The sequence below is a fragment of the Cydia pomonella genome, chromosome 4, assembly GCF_033807575.1.
Source record: "Cydia pomonella isolate Wapato2018A chromosome 4, ilCydPomo1, whole genome shotgun sequence".
Classification (NCBI taxonomy): Eukaryota; Metazoa; Arthropoda; class Insecta; order Lepidoptera; family Tortricidae; genus Cydia; species Cydia pomonella.
Genome location: NC_084706.1, coordinates 7,362,576 through 7,381,174, shown reverse-complemented (window position 1 = coordinate 7,381,174; position 18,599 = coordinate 7,362,576). Strand labels below are relative to the sequence as shown.

The 18,599-nt window shown below is 36.3% G+C and overlaps 1 protein-coding gene across 2 annotated transcripts in view; it reads left to right on the top strand.

The window, feature by feature from the left end:
• LOC133516962 (uncharacterized) overlaps positions 1-18,599 on the top strand; it is a 69,720-nt gene continuing 51,121 nt past the window's right edge. For both annotated transcript variants that reach the window (XM_061850036.1, XM_061850035.1), the window contains exon 1: positions 1-252. The gene's annotated coding sequence lies outside the window, so the exon portion shown is untranslated. The remainder of the gene's footprint in view (positions 253-18,599) is intronic.

Sequence of the window (18,599 nt, the reverse complement as noted above, 5' to 3'; positions counted from 1 at the left end):
TCGGGTGCCCGCGCCGAGCGCACGCACGCCCTGTTACTGTCAATTCGAATCGTGCTTAAATTCTATAACTTTGTGTAAACTAATCTTGGTGTGTATCCACTTGTCACCCTTTGATCATTTGCAAGTTTTAAGTGAACCGAGTGATTGGTGAAAACTTTTGTGGAATGAAATGCTGATAAACAGATTTTATTGGCTTGTACAACTTATGATGGACACCATTGGAACAATTTATTAATTGTGGTTTTCTAAAAGGTACGTAGTTATTGTATAGTAAAATACAGCTTTTTAGAAATCAGAAACTTATATTTCGTTTCAGTTAAAATTTTACGTGGTAAATTCATCATTGTTATGGAAGACAGTTGTTTTAGTGTTGTCACAATGAAACTTAATAAAAAATGTGGCCAGTTTGAGACATACTTTTTCCCTATACAAATTATTAAAAAATTATCTATTTTTTCTCTTTATTTAAGAGCTTGTCACCGAGGTGAACATGTTGCTCCATAGAAAATCAACAATACAATAGCCGTTCGTACAAGCTGCAGTAGCGCCATGGCGGAGTTTGACAGAGGAGCAGCCAGAACGCTATTGCAGCCCCCGACATCAAACAATATTATGGCTTGAAAAAGCCAGTCCTAGCAGCTTCATTGCGGACACATTCCATTATAACATGGTATACGTCTTCTAATGCATCACGTTCATCACAATTAGGAGAAGGAACTTTCTTCATTAAATGACTGAATTGATTCAATGGGATATGTCCACAACGTAGTTTCATGATCAATACAATGTCACGTCTACTAAGGAAATAATCAATCCACGGTGTCATTAGAGGATGAGGTTGGATTGTCTTGTATCAAATACCCTTTTATGTTGATCTCTTATCGAAGCATTCTTTCCATAAAGTATAGGTTCTCTGTTTGGCTGAAATGATACAGTCCGTATAAAAAGGTAAGGTACTAAATTCTATTCCACCATGACAAGCCAGCCTGGCTATGGAATCCACTACTTCATTGCAGAATTATGGTCGTATCTTGCGATTGTAATTTGTCAATGAGGTGCAAAATGGAATAGGCAACCGGGAGACATCGAGTGTTCGTGGTACACCGAGCGATATGTTGCAGAGCACTTTTAAAATCTAACAGAATGACTATGTGATTGCAATCTAGGGATTGGATGCATTATAGACATGTCATATTATATATAAAATTTAACCGATACGTTCGATTAAGGGTCATAAATTGCATCACCTAAGTTTTATTCCTTAGAACTGTCGGTATTTAAAAGTTATCTTTTAGTTAAATATATTATTCAACATAGGTAGTTGGCCAGGACAAAGTACACTCACAATCATGTAAAAGCATAAACTACACGCATTAAACCTAGAAGAATGTAACAGAAAGATGCAAACCTTCTTTTACATTAGGTATATAAATAAAACATTGTTTGCCAACTGCTCCTTTCACATTGCTCATTACACACATCGGCTTTCTTATTGCGCGCTCGCTTTCAGCTCACGCGCACAATATCGCCTCTTGTGTGATGGCCAGTGATCGGAACTATGGGAGTAAAACTTTAACAAAACTTGTTAAGCGGACATAAAATAGTGCATACAGCCCTAAAAATATTCATGTCCATAAGGATAGGAATAGTATAGTACTTACAGCCATAAAAATATTTACATTCATAGATATTCGAATATTTTTAAGGCTATAAGCACTCTTTTTACGTCCGCTTGATAAGTTTTGTTAAAGTTTTACTCCCATAGTTCCGATCACTGGTGATGGCCGACGCACATGCGTTGCATACGACGTTTTTCAACACGCTTCGAGGAAAAAACTCATATTAATTGAATTTTAATTATAAAAACAGTTAGTATGCAGTGTTGCATCTGTCAAGCTGGCCACACACATCAGGGTATGCCTGCGCAGTTTTTCCTGTAAAGTTAAACTGCATAGGTAAACCTCGGCTGGGTGGAGCACACACACGGCAGCGGCAAAGCTGCACAAACTCTCAGTTGTGTAGCCATGGCTTCGTCGTCAACTGTGCTTGATGTTGACGCAGCACTATTAACGTTATTGTTTTTAAATTACAAAGCGCAAGAGGGACAAAGCAAGAAAGGAAAGGGCCGTAAAGTGTAAGGAATGGCTGCTAGAAAGAATCCAGTTAAGCCATGCCAATTTATTGAATGAAATCAAAATATATCATGAAGATTACCGGAACTGTCTAAGGATGGATGAAAAAACGTACTACTTACAGTACTTACATGCTTTTAACAATGTAAAAAAGCAGGACACTATTATGAGAAACACTATATCTCCTTATGAGAAATTAACAGTAACATTGCGACTCCTTGCTACTAGAAGGTCATTACGAATGTCTTCATTTCTGCGATAATACTTATCACCTTACGCTCCTGGCAAAATTGTACCAGAAACCTGCAATGCCATTTATCTTTACATAAGTAATATCTGCAGGTATGTAAAAATAAAAACAGACGTGTATAAATTAGACAATGTAATCAACTAATTACTTAATCAACAAAAATTTATAAATATTATTAGAATACAACAACTCTCAAGTTATGAATTTTTACTGAAATCTTTAGTCCAGAGAAGTGTGATACTTTGTAACCAAGAAGTTTGTGTTTTCAGATACCTAACAAAATATAAATATCTACTTACATTAAAACAAGATTTGATTTGTAAATTTTTTGTAAGGTTATTTTATCATATTTTAATCGGTTGTACAATTCTTAATAAATTAAACAGAAGAGATATTTTGGTGTTTAATTATTTTTTATAAAATGTTGATGTTCTAAGAGTACCTAACCATACTAATTGCAAATAAACTTCAGTACGGAGGTTGCCAATAAACTATTAGGTACTTCTGATTCTTGCCTTGCCTTTTATGGACGAGTGACAAACCTGTAACAATCATAACTTATGAAAAAGCTAAGTAGATATTCAAAATAAGTTATTACCATTATAATTGCTCGAGCGATTGCAGAATATTTGTATTCGATACATTTTCCGTCTACGTAAGTTTGATCATGTATCCCAGTTTCGATCTGAGCTTGGCTTGCTTTCGATTCGTCGTCGACGATATGTGCATGTCCTATCATTGCTTTTCAATGTTCTATTCAATACTGCTTCACCACCTTAACTTTCCGAAAGATTTAGTTATTTAGCTGCTGGTAGTGGTCATCGCCTTCGATCAAGCACCAATCTTTCACTGACAATTCCTTCCAATACGACGCGCACATACAAGAAATCCTTTATTGTCCATGCCGTTAAGTTATGGCACGAGATTCCGGTGTCCGTGAGGCAATCCCAATCTGTAGCATCACTCAAGGAGAAGCTTAAATAATTGTGGCTTTCCGATACTTTGGTTACGACTTCCTAGTTCCATTGAGTAGTTCTACTTTTTTAATTTCCTTTACTTTTCTGGTTCGAATTCATATCTATTTATATTGTATATTGAATATTTATTTATTTTTATGTTATATATATATATATGTGTATGCATTATTTTATGGTTATTTTTCTATCTATGTATATTTGTACCAATGTATATTCAAAACGTGCATTTCATTAATTTCAGTGCTTGTACACTTTTGTTTCTGTGTGTCATTCATTCACCGTTACTTCTGTTTTACTCATTTCCTCAAAGGTTAACTGGAAGAGATCCCAAACAGGGATAAGTTCGCCTTTGTTGTATTTAATTTACTCTGTAACTGTGTTTTTCGTGTTTTTATTTCTATGTACAATAAAGTATATACATACATACATACATAATTGCTAGATGTTTCTTTACCTTCTGTTTTTTTTTTTGCTTAATGTTTCGAGATTTCCTCTCTTTAATGTTCGTTTGGCGAAACAATATCATGTCTTTGAATATATTAGAGACCAGGTATGTAAGAGAAAGGTGTATAAACAGTTTTCTTGATATCTATTTCGCATTTAACTATAGTCTGTATCTTTAAGCCGTGTACTCATTAGCGAGCTGTAACCGTAACCGTTGCATGCACTGTAACCAAAAAACATAGTGTGTACGTGGTTCGCGAACCTGCTGCGAGCGGGTACGCGTCGGGCTTGCAGCGAGCCGATGTTTACATCGTACTCATTTCTGAACCTGTTACGTTGCACGTAACAGTAACCGTTACTGTTACAAAAACATAGTGTGTACGTGGTTCGCGAACCTGCTGCGAGCGGGTACGCGTCGGGCTTGCAGCGAGCCGATGTTTACAGCGTACTCATTTCTGAACCTGTAACGTTGCACGTAACTGTAACCGTTACTGTTACAACACTTACTGTACAAACATAGTGTGTACGTGGTTGATGAACGCCACACGAGCGACTCGCAGCGAGCCGACGATTGTCGGTTTTTGCCGCGAATCAAAGGGCGCTCGCAGTGCGCTCGTGGACGTCAAGAGGAGAGGTTGTTGCTAGCCGCTATCTGTACTTTTTATTTCTCTCGACATGAGTGAATGGTCAGAGGAGAAATGTCTGTCGTTGATAGACGCCTACAGGGAAAACACGGTGCTATGGAACCCTAAGGATAAGGACTACTACAAAAAACATTTAAAAGAAGATGCCTGGGCTAAAACTGAGGGCAGGGCAGGCCTCCACGTTCGTTACACTCCCCGTACACACTAGAACTTCGTTACTGTATCTGTTTGGTTACAGTTACAACTCGCAAAATGAGTACGCTCGGTGAAAGCGTTCCGGCGACATCGTGAGCCGTAACTGTAACACGCGTACACACTAGAACCTCGTTACTGTATCTGTTTGGTTACAGTTACAGCTCGCAAAATGAGTACGCTCGGTGAAAGCGTTTCGGCGACATCGTGAGCCGTAACTGTAACACGCGTACACACTAGAACCTCGTTACTGTATCACGCATGTTACGGTTACGGCTCGCTAGTGAGTACACGGCTTTAGGTATTTAAAAAAAGGTAAACAAACAATTTGTACATTTTCGGGTAGTTTTAATATTTATTGGTTAACCAACCAAATACAAAACCGCCTGGATCTGTGACTGAACGACCTGACTTTAAACCTACATTATTTGATCATGTAATGTTTTCATCTACCCTCAGCTGCCTTAAGGAGCCATTTGAGGGTAGATTTTGTTTACCTTTTTTTAAATTCCTAAAGATACAGACTATAGTTACTCAATTTAACCCTGAAAGAAAACTGCACATATCACTCCCTCAAATTTACATATATCGCTTAATAGTTACGAGTATTTACGATACAAGTGCAAAAAATAGGAAATTAGTAACGAGTGGCGATAAATTAAAACACGACCGAAGGGAGTGTTTTAAATAGACACGAATCGATTTATCTACCTATTTTTTTGAATTACCTATTATAGTTACATAATGTGCAAATTTACGCACTAGTGCGGAAAAGTAGCACCATATGTACTGTAATAGTATATTACGATACAAGTGCGAATTACCTATGCGCACATGTATCGTACAACGTTTTACAGTACAGGCCCTTTAAATGTTCGACACAGTAACGTAATATGCTAATATTCGCACTAGTGCGGTAAAGTAGCACCATATGTACTGTAAACATAATTATACCTGTTAATGTATTAATTTCTTATCAAACTTTGCTAAAGAAAATGCACAGTCTTATTTATATATTTTTCAATGATGATGTCAAAAAAATATCTGAAAATCGTAATTCCAACTACAATTAACTTGATCGAAATCCAAACGTAAACAAAACAGTTCCACAGATAAGATATAAATGACACGCGATTTTCGAACAATTCAAACGTTGCTAACCCGCGATTTTTAGGGTTCCGTACCAAAAGGGTCAAACCGGACCCTATTACTGAGACTCCGCTGTCCGTCCGTCCGTCCGTCTGTCACCAGGCTGTATCTCATGAACCGTGATAGTTAGCCAGTTGAAGTTTCTACAGATTATGTTCTTCTGTTGCCGCTATAACAACAAATAACACTAGACCCTACTCATAGTGTTGTGTTCCTGCCGGTGAGTAAGGTTGCCAGAGCTCAACGAGGGGGGGAGGGGGTTAGGGTCGGCAACGCGCATGTAACTCCTCTGGAGTTGCAGGCGTACATAGGCTACGGAGACTGCTTACCATCAGGCGGGCCGTATGCTTGTTTGCCACCGACGTAGTATAAAAAAATACTAAAACAATAAAATAAATATTTCTTTCCAAACTCGAGGTTCTCAACCAAACACCGAAGTTAAGCAACGTCGGGCGGGGTCAGTACTTGGATGGGTGACCGTTTTTATAGATAATGGTACGGAACCCTTCCTTTGCGAGTCCGACTCGCACTTGGTCGGTTTTTCTCATTTGCCGCCTTTTACTACTGACAAGTTTTGTTCGACCAACTATACCTAGTTATTTATTTATATGAGCCTAGCGTGTCCCACTGCTGGGCAAAGGCCTCCCTCCTCCCTTTCCACGTATCCCTGTCTTGATACGTCTCCCACCAGTTCCTGTCAAAGGCGTAAAAGGTTTAGGTAAGGTTTGCCGTGACGACGCGTTCGATTTTGTGTCTATACCTACTATACCTAGTACCATTGCCCACACTGTTAACTGCCCATCGGTGGACCTTATTACAAAATGCATAAGGTCGCATAGGGTCTACCGATGGACAGTTAAGAGTGTTTATTGCTGTTTGAGAATAATAAATAATATTTACTTGTCAAAGTTTAACAAAAAGGTCAATATTCAGTGCCCATACATCAGTACCCCTAGCGTATATTTATTCGATAGCGAAACGTGACGTACGCGTTTGCGGTAAGTCTCATTTTATATGTGATTTTGAGTTTCCAAAACGTCCCGCTTGGCGCGCTGTTTCTAAATCCCATACAAAATGAGACTTAACGCAAACGCGTACGTCACGTTTCGCTATCGAATAAATTCACACTAGGGGTACAGAACCCCTAACTTTGTGTAACGAAAGTTATAGTCTGTCAAGCCATTTCCGTCAGTAGAAAAAGCGGCAAATTAAAAAAAATGTAGGCGCCAAGGGTTATCGTTCCATAGAAAATTCAAATACCGCGCCTTTTTCTACTGACAAAGTTCTCTGACAGACTATATCTATTTATACCAATCAAATAAAAGTAAGGCTCAGTCAGTAAGATACACAAGGTACACAAACTAATTACACAAAAAATCTAATCTGTGTTTCAACTTGTGTAGAACATTTTGGACCTCCATCTCGCGTTGATGTCTTTTTCTTGTGATACCATATAATAAGAGGCATTTTGCGGGCTCACGAAATTGACGTAACAAGGTACCAACAAACTTTATACCTATTACTTTTCACACGTTTTATACAAGCTATTTATGTCATGATAATTTTATACGACCGGTCTGGCCTAGTGTGTATGAAGCCGATGGTACTGAGGTTAAATTCCGGGTGGGGGCATTTGATATATGTAACGTTGTCTAAGTACCCACAATACAAGGCTTATTGAGCTTATTTTGCGGCTTAGTCAATTTGTGTAATAATGTCCTATACCTAATATTGATGTATTTATAATTATTAAATTGTTACAAAATTCGTCTTTCATCAAAATACATATTGCGAGTAAATACAGATACTTATATTCTTAATCAGATCATAAGTTTTGTCACAAAAAAAAAATACAGATAAAAAAGTTGTAGGTAGTGAGAGTATTTATTTAGTCACCTGCAATAATTGACGGGGTGAATATATAGCAACTTTTACTATGGGACTAACCTTGAACTCGCGAAAAAAAACTCTCCCATAGAAAATGTCAAGGTCAGACAGCCAAACTGTATGAAACAGCCAATTCTTTTTCGCGATTTTAGGGTTGGTCCCAAAGTAAAAGTTGCTCAGAATGGCCTATATATTCTCCCCGTAAATTATTGCAGGTGGCTAAATAAATACCTTGCATAGTCTACTCGACAAACTGAAAACAGTGAAACATAGAGATACTACTCCTAAAAATAGTGATGCCTCATTAGATTTCATTAGAAAAATGTATTCGAAGCGTTTATTAGCACACAAAAAATATCAAACGTTATTAATAAAAAAAGGGGGAAAATAGATATTTCTTATTTCTTTCTTCTTATTTCACAAAAAGTATTATCATATATCAAAATTAATATTATATTATAAAAGAGGATGATATTTCCAATAGAAAAATGTATACTGGCAGAACTATATTTCCATTATTTGAACTTTTTAGTCAACGCTGAACATAACCATCCGCGTCTTATTTTCGGGATACGTGCGCGACGTAAAAAAGCGAGTATATAACATTACGTACGGGGATATAAGAAATAAGTAACTACTTTTTCCCCTCTTTTTTGTGGATAACTTTTGATATTTTTTGTGTGCTAATAAACGCTTCTAATACATTTTTCTATACATTATTCCAAATGCTATGAGGTATCACACGTATTTTTAGGAGTAGTATCTCTATCTTTCACCGTTTTCAGTTTGGCGAGTAGACTACATATATGCGGGTCATAACTTGTTTGGATTACTTATACCAAAACCCCTAGTGTAAATTTAACGACGATGACGTGACGTATGCGTTTAGTCTCATTTTGTATGGAATTTAGAAACAGCGTGCCAAGCGAGACGTTGTGGAAACTCAAAATCGCATACGCACGTCACGCTATCGAATAAATTTACTCTAGGGGTACAGATAAACAAAATTCTCGGGATATGTTGGGAGATTCTCTCAGATTGTATAAAAGATGCCCCCAGATACGTATTTCATGATTTTAAATAGTAAATCACTCCCAACCCTATAAATTAACTTACAAAAAGAAGTGAAATCCCATCAAAAACATTTTCATGTAAAATGTTGCCAAGACGAAACCATAAGGCTCGCACTGTCAAAAAGTTATCACGTCTCTTGTAGAGCTAAGCTTTTAACTCTACAAGCCCTAACTTCACAAACTCTACACCGTAATCAAAATATGTGGCTTGGAGAGATCTTTGGTATTCAACTACTAGAAAAAAAAAACAGCTGTTTAGCCGGTTCATGAATACAGACGCCATGTTTATATTAAAATAAAATAAAATACTTCCCGGACTAGACCTTCATCTTGTATGAAATTCCTTTACAGTTCTTTGGAGTTGCTCCTCCCGAAACGTGATAGCCTCGTGAAGCCTGTTATATCGCACTCAATGACGACATTTCATTGCATGTCTGAGAAAAATATAATGATGGGTGTACCCATCTAAGATAATGAAAATAAGGTTTTGTAGATATATTTTTTCGTTGGCGTGTAAAGATGGTTGTGAACTCGACCGTACCTACAGATACCTACATATTTACGATAGTACAGTATGAATATCTTAGGGGCATTCAGAGACCAACGATGCTCAGCTAGTATTTAATTACTGCAATCAGCTACTTCCCCCTTTACAGGATAATGACAGTTAGGCAGTACGCGGAAACGAGACTGACAAGAAAACCAGTCTCTTATCCTGCCAGTGCCAGCCCGACACTCACCTTCAAAGTACAGCATTTATCTCTGGTTACTGCATTTATCTCTGGTTACTGTATTTATAGGGTACTTATTCACCGGATACATTTACTTAATTGAATCTCTCTCCCGTGATTGATGTTAATGATGTTGATAATTTATAAAATTGGCCAATTTATTCCAGTCAGTCTCGTATCGTATCTCAAAGAGCAGTTTATACTATTAAATGGGTTAATCAACATTTTTTGTCACCTGTTGTTATGATTACGTGTATCATGCACAGTAGGGCTAATATGGTCGGCTTTTTATCATTTGTCACCATGTCTGTCACGTTATAACAAGTATGTAAGTGCGAAAGTGACAGGCATAGTGACAGATGATAAAAATGCGACCATGATAACGCTGCAGGGGTTTAGTAGGGCAGTATCACTTAACGTGCTGTGCGTGGGGTAGTAACAGCGTAACTTTCGTTTTTTTTTCTATATGTAGAACGCGTTTCTGGTAATTTTTTTATATAATTTAACGTATGATTATTAGATTACGAGTAAACTAGTCCGAACCTCCGAACCCTCTTATTATTAATCAGTATTTTTATAAAAAGGAATGATTGCCGGAATACTCCCATCGCAATCCCATCACATCGGAAGAGCGTACTCCCATCTTAAAGGCCGGCAACGCACTAACAATCCCTCTGGTGTTGCAGGTGTCCCTGGGCGGCGGTAATCGCTTACCATCAGGTGATCCGTCTGCTCGTTTACCTTCTCTATCATAAAAAAAAGAATAGGCCTATTTGCCCAGAAGGTGAACAATGTGCCCTAATTATGAACAATTTGATCCTATAGTTGAACCAGTATAAATGATAGCGTCCAGTATAAATATGTTAAAAAATAAATACTATAAACTGGTTTTATAGTATTCGAAAGATAGCTTTTCATAGAAACTAATTATATATGATATTGATTAATCAATTTAAATCATCATTTATAATATCACTTCCTAAAACGTGAATCAATAAAAACTTGTTAGTTAAAGTTTTGGTTACAAATGATACTACTTACTAGTTTGCATCATTTGAGAAATGATGAATGTGGGCTGAGAATGAGTGGGTTACTCGTCAAATGTCTTCTTTACGGTGATGGTATTGCTACCGTCATCGGGTGAAGATTGCTGGAGATGGTAACTAGAATGCACTGTTCTTTTGAAAGGAAAGGAATGAAAATAAATGTAAGCAAGACGAAAGTAATGGTATTTGGAAAGGGAGAAAATATGACAAACTGTGAAATTTCGATTGGTCATAAAAAGTGAAACAAGTGAAATAGTTTGTGTATTTGGGAACCTTGTTCACTAGGGACGGTAAGCCTAATAAAGACATTGAAAGGAGAGTGAATGCTGGAAATCGTTTGAAGTGGGCTCTTAACGCAGTTAACGCTTTTATGAGTTGCCAGAAGGTGTCACAAAAAGCATGATTTGCTGTGCATAGAGGGGTGTTGGTGCCTACTTATGTATGGTAGTGAAAGTTGGGTATGGTAGAAGAGGCATCAGACCCAACTGAATGCAATGAAAATGAGAGCGTTGAGAAGTGTGTATGTGGTGTGAGATTACAAGATAGAATTAGGAACAGTGTGATAAAGGAAAAGTGTGAACTGACCGAAGATGTAGTGACAAAAAATGAGAAAGGTATTTTGAGAATGGTTTGGACACTTGTAAAATAATGAATGAAAGAAGGCTAACAAAGAGAGTGTATAAGGGAGAAGTAGAAGAGGGAGCTGGGATGGGTAGACATCGGCCGACTTTCTCTGGTCAAATCGGGGAAACCCTGAAGAAAGGCGAGGCCAAGAGCACACTAAACCGGCGAGCGTGTATGAGGAATGTTATGAAAGTGAAGGAAGCGAAGGAAGTATGTCAAGATCGTAGCAAGTGGAAATCCGTGGTCTCTACTTACCCCTAATAGACGTGGTTATATGCATGTATTTTGAATCTTTATTGACTTTGCAAGATTTGATTCCTGAAGAAGCTGGCTGACTACTGGGTAGATTATTCCTCAGCTCAAGGTGACTACTTACCATCAGGCAGGCCGTACGCTTGTTTGCCACCGACATGTTTAAAAAAAAAAAGGTGCATGATTAAATTAGTTGAGCATGTTGGGTGTGATAAAATTTGCGAATTGCGATAAGGGACAAGGTTTTGACTTCAAATATTCGCTTAAGATACGCTTGTGCTGAATAAACAGAATGACCCTTTAACTTAAAATTTACGTAACGTTTCTATGTACCTACAGTTTTACACAAAGCATTTTCACGAGCCTATGGAGAGGAATACAGTAAATATTTCCTTTTTCCTTTCCTTCGCATTTGGATACCTACCGTTCCTCATTCACTGTAAATAACCGGCAAAACACACAGAAAGTGTAACTTTAGCGGATGAAATAGATTTATTCGAGTAATAAAAAATATTCGAAAAGTTTGCGGCTGAATATTCTAATATGAAAACAGGTCGAATATTCGACAAATTCGAATATTGGAATTGCAAGCCCTATAGTTACGATATGGATGAAATGAGCTGACTAAATTAATGAATGATCATTTACAGCAATAAAAGCTAAAAGTTGAACTAGTGATCTGTCTTTGTTCAAGTTTTAGACAATAAATTGATAATAGAACCAACTAAAACTAACCTCAAAATAACCGTACTACATGTAAAAAGGTTAAGTTTATGTTAAAAAAAGAAATCAATAAACAGCAGATTATTAATTTAAGCCATCATAGCATTAGAAAAAACTAGGCCTTGCCTAAAAGTTAAACGCTGTTCACCTATTGGTACGCACAATATTAGACCCATAACTTGAACGGCAAATTTCTCATATAATAAATATAAAAATATTTTTTTTAATAAAGTTGTTTTTGCTGCATTTGACCAAAGTCATATCACATTTTTTGCTCCTTATGACCTCGGGTACTCGAGCCCACGAGCTAAACTGTGATAGTACAGTCAGCATCAAAAGTAGCGGATCAAATAACGTTTCATAAGTATCTACCATTCTGTAACATCTTAATAAAAAGTGATGTCTTTAATACAGAACAACTAAGACTGTAAAAGATATACTTTTGAGCGCGAATTTTAGAAATTTATTTATATTTGGAAAAGTTATCCGGAATATCAGATACTTTTGGCGCGTTGTTTCATCCGCTAATTTTGATGCTGACTGTACCTAAGTCAATGATTTGTAGCGATTAATTAAATAGTCAATGTATTAAGTAAAATCAGTAGTCGGTATGGGAGCGTGTGAACGACTCGAGAAACTACTGCAACAACCGTCTTGCTCTCGACTATCAGCTTGCTTTCCATCCATTCATGGAGTTTCCAGCTTTTTTCTATTGATTTCTTTTGGGGCCTTTCTATGCTTTACGACGCACCCGTTTAATTATTACCTATAGCTATACAAGTCAGTAATACGTATTCAATACTTTCTCAATGAAGATTAATAAGTGAGTGTGTTGAATGTAAGTAAGTACTTAAGTAATTTATTTATTGTAAACTGTGTACATAAAGGTGTAAAATATAAAGGATGTATCAACAGTTGCTAGTTTCGAGCGTACAATTTATAGCCTTAAAAATAAATAACAACTATATACATTATAACATCTATTCTTAGTATATAACACATATGGCTCTTTTCTTCCATCGCTTCGAAAAACTCATTTAAACTATAAAATACGTTTTCTGTAAGAAACCGTTTTAATTGAATCTTAAATTTATTACCATCCAACATTTAAATATAATTAGGTAGGGCATTAAATACACGTATGGAAGTGTTCTTCTTTAAACTAGGTATGTGATCGTTTTGTGGAGAAAGTTTCATGTTTGCTGAAATTTATTTTAAATGTTTAAACAGGTATACCGGATGTGGCCTGTAACATGCGCAAATAATTAACCTCCTCAAACTGACCAGCATTTGTTCAGAGATAATTAAAAATAACTTGTTTAATTTTAATTTTTGCTTTTCTGTTATATTTAAAGCGTGACAAACAACGTCAATTACTATGATGGTGGCGTTCATTGAAGATACTACCTATATAATTTGTATGCCAAATAGGAAATCTAAAGACTTCATAATTTTTAAAAGTTATTGAACATAAGTGTCAGCGTTTGAGGAGTTCAATCTATGATTTAATTATTTGCTCGTGTTACATGCCCCACCCGGTATTTGTTGTCTTGATTACGGGCCGCAGTCGTTATGCAGCGCAGACACGATTCCCAATTTCCCATATGTTAAAAGTGTGAATAGAGTTCGAACCGCGAAGGTAGGTACTTACTGCCTTCTGAAACGGCTATGGAGTCGCCCGCGGCCCGCAGGTGCAAGATGTGTTCGATTGTGCAAGAGATGCGGTCTCCACTTCGTTTTCTATTACAAAAGCTTGGTTTCTGCCTTGTAGGTGGGAACCGCAGTAGGATAAACGGTGCATTGTTATCCCATGATAGGTATTGCTTGTGTTGATAAGTCATTATGTCTGCAATTTTGTCATGCACGTTAAGAAAACTAGCACACTGACAAGGAAATGTATAGGTATAAATAATATACTTTGCATCTTATGGCGAAAAATCTGTACATGTGTATGGGTACTAGTTATTCGTATGGTCACACTATTTTTTAACTCACTATCCCGTAGTGTTCCTGATTTTCTGCGCATGAGTAAGTAAAGGGAGTAGTAGCTGATATTACTCCTCAGGAACTAATAGAATTTTCAGCGAGCGAAATTGCATTTGCTCACTGTTTTCTAATATTTCTAAAGAAATATTAACGTAGATGAAATCTATCTAAACTAAATATATAAAACAGACGCGTATAAGTGAGATACTGAAATACAACGCATGCTATTATCATAAACCATTATGAGGGAAGAATAGCTTTTTGAATCTAACAAAATACCGATAATTTTTTTATTAAAATTCCATTTCGGGAGAAAACGGTTTCCAGTAACTAATAAATCTTAACAAATCACTTTGATTTTGATGTCGTTCGCTTCAGCATAATATAATATTCTAGGTTTATAGGTTTCGCTTTTATGGAAAAAAATGAAAAAAAAACCTATAAACCTACTTTTTCATATTGTCAATAACATACTGAAAAAATATGGATAATGGAAAGTATTTAGAAGTGGACAAACGTTTTCGCTTTTTGTATGGACGATCACGTGGTATACGTCTCTCTTAAGGCGCAGGGTGGGGCAAGGCATTCTCCATACAAACCTTGTGCAAGTTTTATTCGTTAGTTTTGGCACTATAGCATTTAATTTCATTTTTTGCTTGTATATATTGGATATACGCAGAACTTGATGTCGAAATTTTTCTTTAATTAAAAAAAGAATACAATAATACAAAAATTTTTTTTTTTTAAATACATCATGAATAATAACTGTAGCGCAAACACAAACGAAGAAAAACGCGCACAAAGTTTGTATGGAAAGAGCTTCCCCTACCCTTCGCCTTAAGGGTTAGAACCTTGAAATTTTAAACATGTCTACATTATGCACTAAGAAATATTTTTTTCGGTATATGTTGAGATACATATGATGTTACTCTTATCCTTGTTTCGTGCTTAATACTTACTATAAGGCAGAGTCTACTAAATAAAGAAGACCGACAGCCTCCATACCGCGAATTGTTAATGTTGGAGATTACATTAAGTACTCGTATACATTTTTACCACACCAGCTGGTTCTCTTGATTGTTCAAATACTGAGTATTTTATCCACATGTGGGGCAAAGTAATCAACTCAAAGTATGACTTGTTTCCTTATATTGGCTGGTGGCATTGACTTTTAAATGATAATTTTGAATGATAAATATTTAAAAACATTCATTTTAGATTGATTTGGTTTGATTTTGTTTGATATTTTACAATTAGTGTTTTCCTTGTGTTAGTGTGGTGAATAATTTTGTGTTGCACTGCACTCGATGGCAAAATTTGTTTAACCGTTCCCTTTGTCGTGCCTTGAAACCCTCGCACCGCTCAAGATTCCATTTATCGAACCACTCGCTACGCTCGTGGCTACAAGAGTTTAAACAACAACTTTGCCCCCTTGTAAAACAATAAAATGTTAGTTATTTGCGTATGAAAACTGCCACCCTACTGCTATCTACCTATAATTTTAAAATGTAAAAATGAACTTGACTGACTGCAGCTATAGTCACAAATAGTACATTATTGAAGGGGCCGGGAAAGGGCAATTCGTGGATGAGTTTCTATTTGTCCTCTTTGTCGGACTTCGCTTCTCTTCGTCCGACAAAGAGGACGAATCCACGAATTGCTGTTCCTGCCGAGGCATATATAGGTTTTCTCCAAACATGCGAGGAAATAAGGTAAAATAATAATTATTTAAGCATCAAGCATCACTCAAATCGAATCTTCATATCAAAAACATCAAAAACAATGTCGCCCTTAAATTATTTTATAAAAGTTTAAAGCACAACTTGTTCTGCCATATTCGTACATTCAATATAATTGTGCAATATATGCTGCATAAGATCCTTACAAAAATATAAAAGTTATACAGGTAGTCTTTGATTTTATTAAGCAGTATTCGCACAATCATAGACGACGCTCTTCTAAGAACGAGACATGTAAGGTCGTTTATCTTACTATCTCATTCTATCCTATAGATTAAAATGTTAACTGGCCGCATCGTGTAGATGCGGCCTGCGGCTATAATAATTGGCTGTTTACATTTTTCTTAGTGGATACATATTTTAAAAAACCGGACAAGTGTGAGTTGGACTCGCCCACCTAGGGTTCCTTACTTTTTAGGGTTCCGTACCCAAAGGGTAAAACGGGACCCTATTACTAAGACTCCGCTGTCCGTCCGTCCGTCCGTCGGTCCGTCTGTCACCAGGCCGTATCTCATGAACCGTGATATTGAAATTTTCATATAGGTTCATGAGATACAGCCTGGTGACAGACGTATAGTGGACTCTTAGTAATAGGGTCCCGTTTTACCCTTTAGGTACGGAACCCTAAAAAGTAAAAAAAACAATTCAGTAATAATTTCCTGTCCGCTAAAACAGTTATATATTATTTTTGCTACAATAAGGTGAATATTTCCGAGCATATTGGTGAAAAGTCATACAAACCTATTTCTGTTCAACCAAACATGACCATAGCGAAAAATTGCTTAAAGAAAGAAATGACAATTACCTGCAAATGCCATGAATCATGTTCTACTGTGTTCATCTATTCATATAAATATTGATAACTTGCATTGCAACATTATTTTATTATCCTAAACGAGTTAATACGTACCTACATACTTGTTCAATTGGTTATTACCATTCTAGGCTACTGGAATTTAACTAGATTTTAAGATAAATGACAAGTCACCTGACACAACAAAGTAATTAGAAGTAAAGTTGCTACATATTTCAGTGGTTGCTAGTATGGCCACAAAGCCGGGCCAGGTGTCTCTGGTCAGCATTCTAGGATAACTTGGTAGGTATACTAGGTATCTATGAAGTATCGGACACGGGCAGGCTGCGGCAGAGTCGAGTCCAATCAAAGGACGTGCTAAAATTAAAATATTTGGGAGTTTTCAGAAAATAGTGTACCCAGTTAGCGTTAGTTGTTAATCAATGTCAGTTTTTTGACAATAATTAAGCATTAAATTTCAATAAAACAATGTAAAAAATAGCGGCCAAGTGCGAGTCGGACTCGCCCATGAAGGGTTCCGTACCATTTATGACGTATTAAAAAAAACTACTTACTAGATGTCGTTCAAACTAATTTTCGGTGGAAGTTTGCATGGTAATGTATATCATATATTTTTTTTAGATTTTTCATTCTGTTATTTTAGAAGTTACAGGGGGGGGGGGGACACAATTTTTTTCACTTTGGAAGTGTCTCTCGCGCAAACTATTCAGTTTAGAAAAAAATGATATTAGAAACCTAAATATCATTTTTGAAGACCTATCCATAGATACCCCACACGTATGGGTTTGATGAAAAAAAATTTTTTATTTTATTTTATGACATATTGAAAAAAACTACTGACTAGATCTCGTTCAAACCAATTTTCGGTGGAAGTTTCCATGGCAATGTATATCATATTTTTTTTTTAGATTTTTCATTCTGTTATTTTAGAAGTTACGGGGGGGGGGGGGGACACATTTTACCACTTTGGAAGTGTCTCTCGCGCAAACTATTCAGCTTAGAAAAAAAAATGATATTAGTAACCTCAATATTATTTTTAAAGACCTATACCCCACACGTATGGGTTTGATGAAAAAAGATTTTTTGAGTTTCAGTTCTAAGTATGGGGAACTCCCAAAATTTATTGTTTTTTTTTCTATTTTTGTGTAAACATCCTAATGCGGTTCATAGAATACATCTACTTACCAAGTTTGAACAGTATAGCTCTTATAGTTTCGGAAAAAAGTGGCGGTGACATAATCGGACAGACAGACGGACATGACGAATCTATAAGGGTTTCGTTTTTTGCCATTTGGCTACGGAACCCTAAAAAGGCAAAACCTTGATTCACATAAAGATTTCATGCTTAATTGTTGTCACAAAACTGACACCGATTAACTTTTCATAACTACTATGCTCATTAGGTAGGTACACTATTTTCTGAAAACTCCCATATATAGGTATTCTGACTATCTGTTGCCTACTATTTCGTACGCGTGTATTTTTATGTCGGATGTACATATAGTCTACATGAACATTGCGCATCAAAACATGGCAGTAGGGTAAATAAATTGTTAATAATTTGACAACACGTGACATTTGCCTGTTACAATGTATTTCAATACAAACTTTCATATCCTTTTTAACCCCATAAGGGGTTAATTTTTAAAAATTTCTTCTTAATAAATGTATAATTCAACATTTTAATCTTTGTAATTTCGACTAGCGTTGTAGGTACATGGTTCTGTAAACTTTTGTGTGCGCATTTTTGGGCGCAAGTTTGTAATAAGTACAAAATTTTATTCAGGGTGTTTTTTTTTGTCACTTGCAATAATTTACGGGATGAATATATAGGTCATACTTAATAACTTTAATCTTGACCAACCCCGAAATTGCGAAAAAAAGAAATGGCTGTTTCATGCATTTTGGCTGGTCTGATATTGATATTTTGTATAGG